A 17382-nucleotide genomic window follows, 5' to 3' on the forward strand; every position below is an offset into this window, starting at 1 on the left:
CTAATCCTAATCAGCTACTTTTTCCACCATCCTAAACTTTCCTGAGAAAAATGCAGCCAGGCTTGAACATGAAAGGGAGATAAAGGAAGTAAAGTGTGCATAGGTTTTCTTAATGAGAATGGCAATATATTTAGAACCTAAAAGGGGAAGATTTTGTTCACTTTAATGTACCATTTTTTATTTTTGAAGTTTAACTGTCAACAATCCATTTTGCAAAAAGAGAAACTGAGGCATAGAACATAAAATAATGTGCAATCCATTGTTCAGCAAATTAATTTCAGAAGCAGGAATAATGATTGCTTCTTAGGCCTGTATCATAAGCGCTTACTCCCAAATAAAGTGGGCTAAATAAAAGGCAAGGAAAATTAGTTTTGCTCTCTGTACCCTTGCCTGGTAATGAAATATCCAATTAAAAGAAATTATGAGCCTTTAAGGATGATTGCTCTTGCACAAAGTGAACTGAAATGGAAATTCATAACCATAATCCCATATCCATCATATGAGACTATTAATTGGAATAATTTTCATAAAAGCTTAGGTTGAACACTCTCATTAGGAAGGCATACCTTGTGAAGCAATATCCAGCTTCAAGTTTGGAAAATGTTCCAGGGCTCTCTGCCCTTTGAGCCGCAGGATTCAGAATTGCTTTAGAGATGTCATTTATAGCAGTGCTTACTGCTGTAAACAGCTGAGAGCTTGTCCAGGACTTGTTATGTAACATTTCTGGGATTTTGCCTCATAAATAGAAAACTTGTTAAAGCCTTCAAGAAAGGAAATTAGGCGATTGTGCCCTTTATTTGTGTACATGTAATTTTCTGTAGCACATATTATATATACATCATATGTATTCATATATATATGATGTCTGACACATTATTAGGGGTTAATAGATGTCCAATTTCAGTTATCTAAATTTTTGAAGTAAATTTTGAGCTTCTGACTCTCGAAGTCCTTTTATAGCATACCCACAAAATGTTTCTGAATCAAGGCTTACTAACTAAATGTATTCACAAATATGCCATGAAATTTCATTTGGCAGCTCTAATATTTGTCTTCAATTCAGTGAATATTTAATCTCTGTTGTTCTGTCAAATGCATAAGGAAATTCAGAGTAGGAGGGAGTCCTTAAGCTCACTGAATACAAAGTGACATTTAATTTTTTCTCTCCTTTTCCTATGTACCTTTCCACACAGAAGTATTGTTTAATACTTAATGATTTATCCATACCATTATGTTATTCTCCAGGATTTTAATGTATTCTCATACAGGCAGTTCTGACAAAGGGATAGAGTGCAAATTTGACTCTAAGTCTGTGTATACTTGATGGGTTTTGGCTCCTGTTGAGAAATATGTTTCAGTATTTGCATACCAAAAATAAAAATGAACAGCTACACGGAAGGATGAGAAAAATTAACCACCACCTTTGGCACCAATCAGAGAATCTGATATAGCTGTAACAATAATAATAATAATAATAGTAGTTAATATCTCTTGAGTTCCCATTATGTTTCCGGAGTTCTTAGCTCTTATACGTATTAACTCCTTAAAAATAACCCCACACTCCCATAAGGATGCAGCATCTTTAGGGTATTCTTAGGCAACCTACAAACTCTAAAATAGTTTCTGGCACCCCTTAAGCCAATAGGCAAATCATTATAGAATTTGTTAGTTCTGTATACTAACATTATTATAAGAGCATGAGTTTGTATGTTGAAATTGGCACTGTGCAGGAAACATAGGGAGTAGGAAAAATTACATTTTGCTCCAGATACAATAGATTTAATTCAAGGAAATGCTCTACTAAGAAATTACGTAGCAAGCAATTTTAAAATGACCCACCGCATTTGCTGAACTGTTAATATGCAATTGTATAACAGGAGTCTCATGTAAACATCACAGAAGCTGCAGTCTTGAGGGCATCACACGATAAATGTGGACTTAGGAATTGTGTGAGATGATTTCTGCTCTGGACTCTATTTATACACCTTTTTATTTTAATTACTACCAACTATACAAATAGTTGAGTCCAGTAGTCACTTCTGAGAACTAACAACCCGGCAACACGAAAAGGATAGAAGCATCCTAAAACCCCTCCCCAGCAAGAGTAATCTATAAGAAAGTAACTAAATTCAATCCATTTGACCTAGCATAGGTAAAAGAAGAACATAGAATGCAAATCTGGAAACAAAAATAGCGTTAGAAAAACACTTTGAAATGGCTCTGAGACTGAGTGATGTTTTTCCTTATCTCTTTATAGAAAAAAAAAAAAAAGGTTAAGTCCCAGCAAGGGCCCATGGGTGAGAGGCTCAGCGTGAGTGGAGGATCTTCATAGATGAAGGGATGAAGGAAATTGTATGAGCAAATTTTCTGAAGCCAAGTGGAACGAAATGATCCTCTGGCCATACTGGGTGAGATACAGTTCTCACAGTGGGAGCTTGTGGGTTGCCATAGAGACCTATTGCCTTGTGGAAGATGGTGATTTAACATAAGGGATTAACCACAAAGAAATGGTGCTGTCAATTACTATGAAATTGAACAACATCACATTAGAAAAGATATATGTATCCACTTTAGAGATTTGAACTTGACTCATAAAATTTACAAAATCAAGCAGCAAAAATATTATATATCCTTACTTCTTTGTAGAACACTCACTCAATGATTGCTTTAGGATTACCACTGAGTACCCCTCCCCAACCCAGCTTAGGAAGGAATGTGTCTCTGGACCTGAGGGAAGAAGAAAACTATAAAAAATTGTATACTACCCATGTAAAAAGCAGGCAAAGTAAAAGCTAAATTTTCAGAGAATTGCTAATATCAGGGACTCTGCAAATATAAAATTTTCTCTAAATATTCATATAATTTTTGTCTTTAAATTGGGGTTAGAACATCGAGGATGAAGATTCTGTCCTTTGAAAAGAAGACTACAAATGAAATTTTATGATTGTGTTTAGCCAAATACAAAGATATGTGTTTAGGAGTTACTTCGATGGCTTATTTGCTTACAAATTTAGATGTCTGGGGGAGGGATAGCATTAGGAGAAATACCTAATGTAAATGTCGAGTTGATGGGTGCAGCAAACCAACATGGCACAAGTATACCTATGTAACAAACCTGCACATTGTACACATGTATCCTAGAACTTTAAGTGTAATAAAAAACAAAAGAAACAACAACAACAAAAAAAACAAATTTAGATGTCTCCTTCAATAATAGAAGCAGTGATTGGGTAAAACAAGTAATGCCTGGTAGTGTTCACAGCAAACTTTGGGGTTTGGGAGCTGGGGAGCCCTAACCAGGAATCTACATTATTTTAATTATTACAATAATATATTGCCTGTGGACAAAAAGGTTAAAGAAAACTGAGAATTTGTAAAAAAAAAAAAAAAAAAAAAAAAAAAATTCCAGAAATTTTTATTCTGTATCTACACTGGTATCGGCATTAATGTCTTAAATATATGTATTCCTACAACACACACACATATACAAACATAAATATATACACACACTAATATATACACATGCAGTGTTAGATGTACCGTTTTCTATGTGCTTTCAAATACCATATGTTTTACTAAAGATCTAGCTAAAAAAGAAAACTTGGTGACTGAATATAAATTGCTATTAGATGTTCAATATTCAGGAAAACACAGGTTTCTGGCTAGTAATCAGATATGTGAACAAATGACACAGGCACAAGGACTTTGGAAGATGATGACAACCAACTATCTTCCTTTGCCAACTTGGTTTATCAAATATTTTCAGATGTCTTTTTAAAATATTTTTTACATCTCTGAATTCAAACTTGCTAAAATGTGAATTTTTTCTTTTTTCTTCCAAAGTTTCCTAGCCTTATTCCAGTAAGTCTAGTGAACCTGAGGGACCAGCTCTGTCCAAGAGTTTATTCTGTTTTTGTATTGCTGCCTCATCAGGTTGGTATTATACCAGTGAATCCCACAGAGTCTGATAACTTCAATGTCCTCTTGATGCAATGTCTGAGGCATGCCTCCAACTCTGGTCTAGGAGCCAAAGAGAGAAAGAAGAGGTCATCCCCACTGCACCCTCTTCTACAGTTACCCCACATTGTGATGCTTGGTTTCCCAATGCAACTGAACCTGCCTCTTCAATGTACCCATCATGGCAGATTAAAATGGCTACAACTTGTTTGCTACTTCTCTCATAGAGGCACAATCAAATTCTCCCCTTTCCCCTTAACTCTGGTTGGCCTGGGTTACTTGGTTGACCAATAGAATGCTGCAAAAGTGATGTTTTGAGACTTCCAAGACAAGGTCATTAAAAGTCTAGTAGCTCCTGCTTGGGTTCTCTGGATGCTTTTGCTCTCAGAAGAGCCAATAGTTGCATAAAAGGTCCAGCCATTCTATGGCTGTCACACTGCAGGGAAGTCCAGGTAGCTACATGGAGAAGGCATATTGGAGATAGAGTGATGTCAACTATCCTAGCACAGGTGTTGGATACACGAGTGAGGATACCACCTTGGACATTCCAGTCCCATCAGTTATGAGGGAGAGAATTGGGGCCCGCTCATATGGCCCTCATTGAGCTGTCTCAGCTACCTCCAGCTGTGTGAGGTAGCTTAAGCTACCTCTAGCTACCCTCATCTAATTTTGGAACACAGAGAAGCCATCTCTCTTGTAAGCTGCCCAAATTTCTGATCCACAAATTAATGAGCATAATAAAATGACTTTTTTACTCCAGTGAGTTTTAAGGCTATTTTGTTATCAGGAGTAGATAACTAGAACGAATCCATATGCCCACACACAAATACACACACACATACACACACACACACGCAGTCATTTCCCAAGGCATGCCCATGATTATCATTCAGAATATGCCTTGTTCTCCTATTAATTCTAACACACATTTCTCCCCACAAACAATACAGTATCAGAAGACTTTTAAATGTCTATAATTTAATCTATAATTATCTTTTTGTATAAGTGCTATTTTTTCTTACCTACTCAAAAGGGAATAAACAGCCTTCTGACAAATATCAAAAGATGAGCAAAATTTCCAACTGACATAACTCCTTCAACACAAGAACTTGAGGGCTGAGATGGATGAGTGCTGTAGGATGGCTGGAACTTCTGCTAGCAGAGATCTAAATTGGGTGAGGGGATTGGGAATGTAAATTTTTCAAAGCCATAACTAACGTAAATTGTCAAAGCATAAATAGGTGGTTTGAGACCTAGCTATTTCCTGGTATTTTCTCTGCGCTTAAGAGGAGAGCAAAAAAATAGCAATCTACTTCTTTTGACCTGTTTGCCCGTAAGTGGGTGTTTCTTCCCTAGCCAGTCAAGGCAGCAGTTAAATACTTTCAAAAAGTCACAGGGAGGATCATGCTCCTTAAAGCACAGTAAAACAGCATTGCATATTGGAAACTGAAGACTAATTGTTACATACTTTTTCAGTGACTGTTTAAAATTGGCTCTGCTCTATGTTGTAGCAAAAAGTATAAAACAATAGAAGAAATAATGCAATTAAATTTGGAGTTTTGAATAGTGTAACATTTAAATAATTCCTCTTTTATGCTCTTTAAGGGATTTCTTTGCTCATGTTCATTTACAAAGTAGAAAAATTTTTATTACTAAATATATGTTCTTAGAGGAAAGCATACAGGTGCCTTAAAATCTAAGGGTTGGAATTTCAGCATAGTATGCTACCTATATGACTATATGTACATAAACTGCAAGGGATTTGATAAAGAAAGGCTAAATAATAGTCAGGTTGTAATTTTGGTGTTTCATTATGCTCGGCCAATATATCTGAGATTATGTCATGCTTCACTAGGAATACTTCACTGCAATTTTGGGTGACATCTAAATGTAACATGAGTGTAAACCTCGCCTATAGATATATTGGCTGAGCACACAATTTCCAGTCAAGATTGCAGCTGCACTTTGTGATCTTCTCTGAAGGACAAGGATTTCCAATCTGGGTTTTAACTAAATTTTGTGCTTTGATCCTAAGTGATGTGAGTGATAGCATTAAAAAAATGAGTTTCTACAAACTGTGAACTTATTCTGATTGGTTCAGTGCATTAAATATCTAATTTTTTTTTGTATTTTATTTGGTTACAGTTTCCATTTATTGTCTATAGGTAACCACCACAAACTTGTAGGGGCTTGAAACAACAATTTTATTTTGGTCACAGTTTTGTGGCTAAGGAATTCAAGAGTGACTCTTCTGGGTAGATGATGTCCAATTTATATGACATCCATTGAGGCAACTGGGGCTGGAGGATCCCCTTCCAGTCCAGCTTTTTCACTCATGTTTCTGGAGCCTTGAACTCAGCCTCAGAAATTCCAGAATAGCCTTTCCATCATGTCTTATTAATCAAGCAAATCACAAAGTTTAGCCCAGATTCAAGGGGAAGACAAGTTGATTCCACTTCTTAATAGAAGTGTAGGTAGCAAAGAATTTGCAGTAGTCTTTAATGTACCAGTTATATTTTATATTTACTATTTTATCTTTCAAAATATTTATGAGTGCTAAATTGAGATAAGGGTATCTTTCCCACAATCTGCTAAAAAAACTGAAGTCATGTTAGAAATTTATCTATGAACATTCAATGTCCACAAACAATTCATCTATCATTGATCTGATGTGAACTGTTGTTTAATTCCAAAGAGGAACCATTTCAGGGAATCCCTTGATCTTGATTCAGGGAATCTCTGGCTGTTACCCTTTATGGCCCCTTCTGCTTACTAAAATCTTCCACAGAGGAAAACTTGTCTGTGTGTTTCTGAGTGTAGACTTTAACCTTTGCAGGATTCTTTTCTTCAAAGGACCAGAAATCTGGGAAAAGAAAGTAGTACTTAATCCCAAAACATAGGGAAAAAATTACTATGTCCAGGAATATACTAGGACTACTAAATGCAGTTTGTCTTTTAAAAGACTAAAATGAAGAATGTTGAAAGACCCTGTAATAAGATTTCCAGAGGTGAAATGGGGATGTTCAGTAACAGAACATCCAATCACAGAGGGGTGGGAGATGCCTCCTGTTAGATAAAGAAAAAAAAAGTAGGATGCAAATGCAAGATTCCAATGAGAGGGCTTGGTTTGTATAAGTCTTGACCTGCCTGAAAGAAGAATGAGAGCAGGATTTTGGCAATTCCTCAAAGCTCATCTTTTCCTCCAGGATATTTTCAGTGTTCCTTGTGTTTTGGGAACCTTTATGTTTCTTTGGGGAAAGGTTGAGTGTTTGGGTTTTTGGGACTGCTTGTGCTACTGTGTTTGCTGGATGCTGCATGAACACAAACACCAATTGAATCAGCCCTGAGACACTTTGCAAGGTTTATTAAAAATTAATTCATAATCTCCTGAGAGCCCACCTCTGTTCAGGATATACCCTAGGAGTCACTTATACATTAATTCTCATTGGAAACCACATTAGTCTTTCCTGAACGCAACAATAGATTGGGAAATCTAATGTGTTTATAATTTAATGGACTTTAATATAAAGAGAAGTTGTCTGAAAAGTTGTAGCCAAATCAGAGTACATATTCCCAGAGAGAAGGAAGAAACACAAAATGAGAACAATGCTGATCCTAAATCCAACCCCTTAACCACTATACTGTGGTTGATAGGAAGTGAACTCACATAGAATGGAACTAACCCAAAGAAACATGAGGGTTCTGTGCCTGCACGTGTTTCTGCTAGGTTTCTATTCAGAAGTATGTGATAGAATAAGCATGCCAAATTTAAAGATGGACACTTTATCTTCTGAGAGTGTGTGAGGAAATCAATGACCATACTAGGCACCCATCTGAAAACATAATGAAAGGCAACACAAAGTAGAACATAGATCTGCTTCAACTCCATGACTCACAGCAACCATAAAAAACTACAATGACTTAGCCACATGCATGTTGGAGAAAGACACTTGTATCAGGTTTTGAAGGGATCCATGAACTTTACAACATAATAAATGAAACGATGAATTGTGATCAAATATTAAAAATTCTGTATGTGTCTTGAGAGACAGGGCATTGGAAGATTTGAGCAAATTAAGGTGGACTTAGATTTGAAGCCTCAGAATTCCTCCTTCAGAATGGATTTGCAGCAGTATGGGCTCTTCTGTTAAAATAACTTTCTGTTTGAGCTTAGAACATTTGAATATGAAAAGAAATAAGTTATCCAGTGACTCCATTCCAGATTCCAGCATACATAATGCATTTCATATATTACAAAATTGCTAATTTGGTAGTCACAAATGAAAATGGATTTGAAAGACACATTTAGTTCTTCTGGCTAAAGATAATTATGTAAGCCTCTGAGTTTAAATGTCCCTAAAGAAAGGGCATTTTTGAAAAGGAGGAATAGAAACAGAAAATAATCTGTATTATCCTTGGAAAATGGAGAAAGGCCTATACATTCCCAAGAAACTTCAGAAAATTTCTATAAAAATAAATAAACATAAAAAGGGACTAAAGTCGGAGAATAGTCAAACCAAATTCACTTCAAAAGAAGACACCAGCTTGGAAATCAAGCTCAAGTAACTTTCCATAAAGTAGTGAAAAGAGAAAATGCTTGGTGGCCTTTTCTAAGTGGTCAAACTCAATTACAGTTGACCCTTGAGCAACATAACTTTGAACTGTGTGGGTCCATTTATACGTACATATTCTTCTGCTTCTGCCACCACTGAGATAGCAAAAACAACCCTTCCTCTTTCTCCTCTTCCTCTGCCTACTCAATGTGAAGACAATGAAGATAAAGACTATTATCTTGATAATAATCCACTTCTGCTGAATTAATAGTAATTTTTCTCTTCCTTATGATTTTCTTAATGACATTTCCTTTTCTCTAGCTTACTATATCATAAGAATACAGGATACAACACATATAACATATAAAATATGTGTTAATCGACTCTTTATGTTATTGGTAAGGCTTCCAGGCAACAGTGGGCTATTAATAGTTAAGTTTATGAAAAGTCAAAAGTTTTGCACAAGTTTTTTACTGAGCGGGGAGTCAACATCCCTAACTCCCCTATTGTTCAAGGATTAACTGTGTATCTAAATGCAATGTGGTATTATGAATTGGATCCTGGAAAAGAAAAAGGGCATCAGTAGAAATAACAATAACATTCAAACAAAGTCTGAATCATACCAATGTCAATTTTTTGGCTGTGATGAATGTACCATAGTTAGGTATAATGTTAACATTAGGGGAAGCTATGTGAAGAGTATACAAGAACTCCCTATTACTAGTCTTACAATTTTTGTAAACTTAACATTATTCAGAAATTAAAAGTATATATTGATTGGGTGCAGTGGCTCATGCCTGTAATCCCAACACCTTGGGAGGCCGAGGTGGGTGGATTGCTTGAGCCCAGGAGTTTGAGACCATCTTGGGCAACATGGGTGAAACCTCGTCTCTACGAAAAATACAAAAATTATCTGGGTGTGGTGGGTGTGTTTGTGGTCCCAGCTACTCTGGAGGCTGAGGTGGGAGGATTACCAGAGTCCAGGAAGTCAAGGTTGCAGTGAGCCATGATCACACCACTGCACTCTAGTCTGGGCAACAGAGTGAGACCCTGACTCAAAAAAATATTTTTTTAAAGGAAAAGCATATATATTTTTAAAAACCTAAATCATATGAGCACATCTAGAAGGAGTTAGTTATAGATACCCAAAACAACATGAGGTCAGGATCCATCCTTGATACTCACTCCTGACTATAATTGTCCCAAACAGCAGAGGCAGAAAATGTAGAGGCACTGCTCATTCTGGCTCCTAAAAAGCATTTTCATTCCAGTTAGAAAATTGTGAGCACTCAACTAGCTAACTTACCTCAGACAGCCACAACAATCACAGAAATGTAATCACTGAACAGAGAGGTGAAGCTCTTTGTCAGGGCAGCCACCATCTGTAGTCCAATCACCCTCTCCTCTCCTTCTATTCAGATAATCTGATCTAGCTAAGGATAACTGAACTACAGTTAAACATCATCTATCCTGCTTCATCTGGACTTTCAACATTGAAAGCGCAAACCATACAATCATAGATGCAACCAAACATAAAATCAAGTACTAAACTGTGCCACAATGAGCAAAGAAAAAATAAAATTATTAGGGATATGATAAGATTCAACAGTTCCAAAGAAAAAGACCAATTTTAATAATGACAACGTTTCTAATAAGCTCAGCTACTACAAATACAGAAGTAAATTTTGAAAAATGTTTAATTCATATTCTTATACACATTCCAAAAAAACTTTCTATTAATAGAACAAAAGCAAGAACTCATGGAGCAAGGAAAATTGGATATTGATTATTATTGCTACGAGACGAATAACATAAATGCAGAATTTAATATTTTAGGAGAGCTGGTAAGCAGAAGATTAAATATTACAGGAATTGACTTAGCAAATTAGAACATAAGTAAAAGATATTCAATAATTTGGAAGAAGTGTTGTTATGATAGTTTAGAGATTAAAGCCAGTAAGGGAGATTACCAAATATCCAGAAGAGAATATATACATATATGTGTACACACACATACATACACACACACCCCCCCAAATATATATGCATACTTGTTTCTTTACATCCTTAAAAATAATAATTTTTGTTAATTTGCTCGGTAAAAAAAATATAGTTTTGATCTTTGGTAACCTATTTTCTTTCACTTATGCATTCATAAAATTTTTCCAAATATTCTTTAAATTCAATGTTTATCAAAGTATATCTTTCTTTTAGTTTGGTCATTATTTTTCTTTTATTAGAGATAAAGTTAGAAATAGAGACAGACTGAGATAGGTGAAGAGATAAAAGTAAACATACTGGAATACAAATGTATATGTGCATACATGTGTATATATATTAATATATACACACAGATTACACACACATATACATATAAATATATCTAGTGTGTATGTATCTATATATGCCTATGTAGTTATTACTTCTATTGACCTCGTATATGTTAATAAATATATGTGTGTATTTGTTTGTTTATATGTTAAGAGTTTCAAAAGAAGAGAATGAGAACAATAACAGAGACATATTCTGGTATAACTTTAAATATAAAATATAAATTTTAAAATGTTATGAATATATAGAAAAAAATCAAGCAAGTCACCAGCAATTAGATATGAATTTTCACCCAGCAATTCACTTCTAGGACTTATCATAAGAAAATAATGGAATTTGTTGCAACATTATTAGCAACATCAAAAAATTTAGAAACCAATTAAACATCCAACAATACAATATTTCTCATGTATATTATGGTCCATTCATATGATGAAATACTATGCAACCATTAAAAATGATGAAGTAACTATAGGACATAAAAATGAGTATACAACATATTTTATTGAACAGGTTGCAAAACAACATAAACTGAATATTTTAATTTTATAGTATGTGTATGTATGTATTATGCATATTGTATGCACATAGAAAAAGTATTTAAAATATAGAAAAATTTTAACTATGATTATCTGAAAAGTAAGGTTAGACGTGTTTGTTTTTTCTTTATCTGTACGTTGTAATTTCACTGCAATGAATAGATGTACTTAATTAAAAATATATGTGCATTTGTCAAAAGAAAATAAAGTATCAAAATGTATCACCTGCAGAAGGACAGAATCTCTTGAATCCCGCTGTGTTTGCTTATTATATTTAAGTCCTAAGTTCCCTTACCTAAAGGATAAGAGAGAAGCTCTGCGAAAAAGTTGGGCATTTGCATGTCCTTTTCAAAGTGTAATTTTTATTTTTGACACAGGTGTATTAGGTTGCTGTCTAAGAATAAGCAAATATTTTTGTTCTTACCATTTTATCCTTTCTTTCCACTTTGGGATTTATATAAACATTTAAGAGTTACTGGGTGTTATGTGGTTTTTCTCCCCTCCCCCGCAAGCTTGACTATTCAGATTATATCCAACAGCGCATCTCAAAAAAGCCTTATATAATTCAAAACTCTTATGTGAATAAAATGTCAACAGAGTTTCTCTATAAGCTCTAGCAAACCAGTGTCAAACATGTTGGCACTGTCGGGTAGAGAGTAAATGATTTTTACACGTTTTGCGCTTTTATTCTTTAACAAAGGCTAGGAGAGGAGACTGTTTTCTCCCCCTCCCCTTTTCCCTTCCCCAGGCATTTTTCTCTTTCTTCTGCCTCCAGTGCCCTTGAAGGCTGTATTGAATCTGACAAAGGATAAAGTAGCAGGGAGTGGGAGAAACTAAAGATACCACGGGGCTCCAACTGCCTGTCTGAAAATCTGTTTATACAGCACCTGGGTCACTCTCCTCTCTGTTAGGCTTTTCTCTATGTGTTATTGTGTTTATGTCAAGAAAAAAAACGCCAGCATCCCTTGTTGTTAAGCGCTGCTCTATAGAATTCGCCGCCTTCATTTTCCACTTAACTACCTCATTTTGTTTGAAAGAGGCTGCCTTTCCAGCTTCATCTGTGATCACCAAGAACACACAATCTCCCCTTTGTTCACTGAGTGACCTTTGTATTTGACTGAGGGTGAAACGTGACTTGAAACCTAAACTAATTTTGGCAAAAAGGTCTTTTACAAAAATGTAACTGAGACTGCCACGCACAAAAATAAATGCTGCTGGTTTCATTGTTATTCACCTGGTGTTTCTCTGTGCATTTTGTTTGGGAATTTCAAAGTACAATGCCAGCATTCAGAAATGAATGCGACATCACAGACAGGAGCTTCCCTGGAGTCTGGTGAACTGGTGACAGCCCAAGCACAGTGGAGTTATTTTTATTTCTTGGAAGGGGAGTGGGTTGAGGTGGAGTCACACACTCCTGCCAAAATCAAGTGGCTTCAAGAATCAGGCAGCTGGACTGTCACCTGGGGAGGCAAAGATGGGGAGCAGTTTGGCACTGAGACTTGATACAGGGGATGATATGAAGCGTACATGCACATTCTACAACTAGTCCAGAAGCCCCAACAACCTCCCTTACCTTGGATGATTGAACAGAATTGCCTTTTACACACATACTCTCTGCCTTGAAGGAGGGCATTCTAGAGGAGAACAAGTACCAAAATGAAGAGACAGGGCCTTCCTAAACAGTATAGGCTCTCCTTTCTTCCATGGCACTCCCCCTCTCCTACACCCCATGTATTTGTATGCAGTAGAAACCAGGTAAAAACAAATACAAATTTGAGATGGATAAATGGTCATAGACGGGCACTTACAAGGTATTTGGGCTTAAGAAGTAAAAGGACTGGCACAAACTCTGATTTACTCTTATTCCATGCTCCCCTCTGGAAAGATCTTGAACTTCACACTTTGCCAGAACCCAGCTGAAACAAGGGTGCCCTTCTTCTTAGGAGTATACCAATGCAACCCAGTTGGTAACTGAAACATCAGAACAAAATATTAAACTACATAGATTAAAAACTTGTATTGAGATATCCTGTCAAAGGATGATAAATTAAGATGGCTCTGTAAAATCATTCTAGTGCATAATAGGTGAATATTTTGAATAGTGTCCAGGTAATGGATTATTAAATTTCCTTCATTTTTGCTCCATATGAGGAAAATTTGCTCCATATGAGGAAAAGTGTACCTGAAAATACAGTTAGTTGCTTAAATTCTGCTATGATGCGTGAATAAATAGAACTGTGCAGTTTTAAAGAATGTGAAAAAAATGTCTAGCTGATATAATAGATAAACTTCAAAATTTTACATGCAATAGAAGTCATAAGTAGTAATTGGAGGTGCCTCGTGTTGTCATTCAGAGCATGAGGATAATTTCAGCCATTATCCATGCATGGCTTCTAAAAGTACTCTGGCATCAACATCTAGCTGACAGATAGGGAGAATAATGTAGAGGGTCTCAGAGTGTTGGTTATGGGCCAGGCCTGGTAGTGGTGATCATCCCTCTCACCCACATGGCATGGCCTCACCTAGATGTAAAAGAAACTGTGCAAAGGAGTCTATGGCTGGCAGCTACATTCCTGCCACACTCTACATTATGGAAGAAGAACCCTAATCAGAGCTGCTGTCTCTGCCACCGGACTCAAGGGATCATCTCTTTCAGTGCTTTTCAAAATGAGTTTCTCATTGTCCTGAACCTATGCTCCCTACACTCTTTTTCAACTGGAGACGTTTTCCATCAGTTTTAGTTGCTTAAGTTTCTTGAAGATAGTTTCCATGGCTTTAAAAGTTTTGAAAGCTATTTTTTTTAGTGAAATTATGCCCCCAAAATGAGAGTTCACATCCAAAATGATACAAAGAATAAGTAAAAAAAAACTCTAGACTTTCACCAACAATGACGCCAGTTTTTATGACTTTATCTCATTTTTTTATTACACAAATCCTACCTGCACATTGGAATGAAGGTAGAATTTTCAGATTCACAAAAAGAATTAAGTAAAAATTAGCTATAATCTCATAGCCCTGTGGTAACCACAATTAGCACTATGCATATTTGCTCACATCTGCATGCAAATAATACCAGACAATGCATACTGCTTTGTAAAATTATTTTAATCATGCAACATTCCCTTTAAATGAATGTACTTATATCATCATTTTTATTGGCTGAACAATATTATATCATATAAATGCACCATAATTTAACTAATTTTTTAATGTTGAACATGTAAATATATTCTAATTATTTACATTTATAAAGTATAGTGACTTCTTCACTCATTCATTTATTCATTCAACAAATATTTATTCTACATGCAAAAAATACCACAGTAAAAAAAGGTTACAAAAGAGAGATAAAACCCCGCCCTTGAAGTTCTTATGTCCCAGTGAAAGAGGCAGACTATTAAGATAAATTAATAAAATATATGGCATATTAGATAGTGCTAAGAAGAACAATAAAAAGGTAAGAAAGAAAGGGAGAAAATAAATGAGTGTGAAAAGGAAAGTCAGAGAACGTCTCATTAAGAAAGTGACATTTGTAAAAGGCCTAAAGGAAACAAGGGGGCAATTTGTGAACAATTTTTAAAAAGAACATTCCAGAAAAAATAAACAGTAAATGCAAAGTTACTGAGGCAGAGCATCCCTGGCATGTTGAGAATGCAAGAGAAGCTGGCACAGAATGAATAAAAAGAAGAATGGTAAAAGATGAGATCAGAGGAGTAACAGAGTAAAGGAGCAGTTTGCACTGATTTTTATAAAATAATTATGAAGAGTGCTCCACTTTTATTCTGAAACATACCCCAGTTGGAATGATAAATTATAGTTGCCTCTCTTATATACCACATAAGGTCTTTGAATTTTTTGTTAAATAGAAAACCATCTGAGAAAAAAAATAACATCTTACTTATGTTTCTATATGATCACTTTGTTTGTTGGATTGAGAATGATTGAAGACAAAAGCAGGGACACCAGAAAATCCAATAGGTGGCTGACTGCATTAAGCCAGGCTAGAAATGATGATGATTTGGACTTAGGGAATGCATGTAGAGGGTATGAGAAAGGATCCAATTCTTGATATATTGGGACTGTATAACCTATGATACTTGCTGACAAATTGGATATAGGATGAGAAAAAGAAAAAGGAAGAGTCAAGAATGACTCCAACATTTTCAGCCTAAAAACTGGAGTATCCTGAATTGGAGAACACTGCAGGAAGAGCAGGTTGAGGGAAAGAGATGTTGGAGATACAGTCTGGACACGTTAGGTGTGAAGTGTCTATCAGATATGACACAGACATGTTGATTCAAATTCAGAAGAGAGAACTGGCTGGAGTTACTTACCTAGAAACTATCAACATAAGTGATATTGAAAGCCATGAGAAAGAATGACGTCAACAGGGAATAAATGAGAAACACCCTTGGAAGGCAATACAAATAAAACAGGAAAACAAAAACAAAAATCAAAAACCTTTGTCGACCCTTATTTCCTTGCAAGTCCTTGGAAGCTGAATGATTAGATCAAGTTTAAGGAATCTGATGCATCCTGCCTAATTGCTATTCAAAACCAATTGCAAGGGAGCTGAACAAGATTGTGGAACAGAAGCCTACACTGTCCATCCCCCCAGCAGGAACATCAAATTTTAACAAATATTCACACACAGAAAAGCACCATCCCAAGAACCAAAAATCCAATGAGCAATCACAGGACCTGTTTTTAACTTCATATTGCTGTAGAAGGCATCGCAGAGGGTCGGAGAGACGGTCTGGAATTGCCTACACTGCCTCTTTCCCATCCCCAGGCAGAGGCCATGCAGCACAGAGAAACTGCGCATTTGGGGCAGGGATAATACAATGACTGGTAGACTCTACACTGAACTTAGGGCTGCCCTGCCATACAGAGAGCAAGGCCATGCTGAGTTCAGCCAGTGCCCATGCATTGAGGGAGCATTTGAAACAGCCCTAGCCACAGGGGAATCACCCATCCCAGTGATCAGAAATTGAGTTTCTTGGCAAGTCTTGCCCCAGCAAGCCAAAGTGCTTTAGGGTCCTAGGTAAACTTGAAAAGCAGCCTAGGGCACAAGGACTACAATTCCTAGGCAACTCCTAATTCTGAGCTAGGCTTAGAGACAGAGGACTAAGGCAGCACATGACCTAGGGAGACATCAGCTGAGGCAGTTAAGGGAGTGGTTGTGCCACCCCTACCCCAACCCCAGGCTGCCCAACTCCCAGCAAGGAAAGTGACTCCTTCCTTCTGCTTAAGGAGAGGAAAGTAAATAGTAAAGAGGACTTTGTCTTGCATCTTGAATACGAGCTTAGTCACAGTAGAGGGCACCAGACAGAATCATCAGGCCCCCATCCCAGGCCCTAGCTTATAGATGACATTTCTAGATACACCCTGGGCCAAAGGGGAGCCTACTGTCCTGAATGGAAGGACCCAGTCCCAGCAGGATTCATTACTTGCTGACTAAAGAGCTCTCAGGCCCTGAATAACTAGCAGTGACACCCACGTAGTACACCGTGGACCCTGGGCTCTGAGACATGCTGACTTCAGGTGGGACCCAATACATTCCCAGGTGTGGTGGCTACAGGCAAAAGATTCCTGTTTGAGGAAAGCAGAGGGAAAAATAAAGGGGATTTTGTCTTGCACTGTTAGGTACCAGCTTGGCCACAGTGGGGTAGAGCCACAAGCAAGTTCTTGGGGTCCCCTAGTCTAGGCCTAGGCTCTTGGATGGCATTTCTGGACCTGCCCTAGGTCCAGAGAGGAACCTACTGTCCTGAAGGGTGAGTCCCAGGCCTGGCAACATTCAACACAAGCTGACTGAAGTGCCCTTGGACTTTAAGTGAACATCATCAGTGATCTGGCAGAACCCCTCATGGACCAGTGGGTGTGGTGGCCACAGAGAGAGGCTCCTCTGCCTGAGGAAAGGGAAGGGAAGAGAGGACAGGACTTTGTGTTGTGGTTTGAGTACTAGCTTACCCACAGTAAAACAGAACATCAAGCAATTACCA

Source organism: Pan paniscus, chromosome 12 (assembly GCF_029289425.2).
Source record: "Pan paniscus chromosome 12, NHGRI_mPanPan1-v2.0_pri, whole genome shotgun sequence".
Lineage (NCBI taxonomy): Eukaryota > Metazoa > Chordata > Mammalia > Primates > Hominidae > Pan > Pan paniscus.